The 529-nt window shown below is 41.2% G+C and overlaps 1 non-coding gene across 1 annotated transcript; it reads right to left on the bottom strand.

Annotated features, from left to right (window-relative positions):
- Positions 1–205: 205 nt before the first annotated feature.
- LOC112761210 (small nucleolar RNA R71) lies at positions 206–313 on the bottom strand. The gene has a single exon (XR_003181616.1). It is a non-coding gene; the product is annotated as a small nucleolar RNA R71 (small nucleolar RNA).
- Between the last annotated feature and the right edge of the window lie 216 nt (positions 314–529).

The following is a 529-nucleotide window of genomic DNA, read 5'->3' as shown; positions in this document are numbered from 1 at the left end:
ATTATTGACTGAATTCTTGCAGATTTGTGATACTGTTAAGACCAATGGGGTTGATCCCGAGGTCTACAGGCTTATGCTTTTCCCGTTTGCTGTAAGAGACAGAGCTAGAGTATGGTTGGACTCTCAACCTAAAGATAGCCTGAACTCTTAGGATAAACTGGTCACGACTTTCTTAGCCAAGTTCTTTCCTCCTCAAAAGCTTAGCAAGCTTAGAGTGGATGTTCAAACCTTCAGACAGAAAGAAGAAAAATCCCTCTATGAAGCTTGGGAGAGATACAAGGAACTGACCAAAAAGTGTCCTTCTGACATGCTTTCAGAATGGACCATCCTGGATATATTCTATGATGGTCTGTCTGAGTTATCAAAGATGTCACTGGACCACTCTGCAGGTAGATTTATCTACCTAAAGAAAATGCCTGCAGAAGCTCAAGAACTCTTTGACATGGTTGCTAATAACCAGTTCATGTACACTTCTGAAAGGAATCCTGTGAATAATGGGACGCCTATGAAGAAGGGAGTTCTTGAAATT

The sequence above is a fragment of the Arachis hypogaea genome, chromosome 16, assembly GCF_003086295.3.
Source record: "Arachis hypogaea cultivar Tifrunner chromosome 16, arahy.Tifrunner.gnm2.J5K5, whole genome shotgun sequence".
In the NCBI taxonomy this organism is placed as follows: domain Eukaryota; kingdom Viridiplantae; phylum Streptophyta; class Magnoliopsida; order Fabales; family Fabaceae; genus Arachis; species Arachis hypogaea.
The sequence above is the reverse complement of the archived record's forward strand: the minus strand, read 5'-3'. Positions and strand labels throughout refer to the sequence as shown.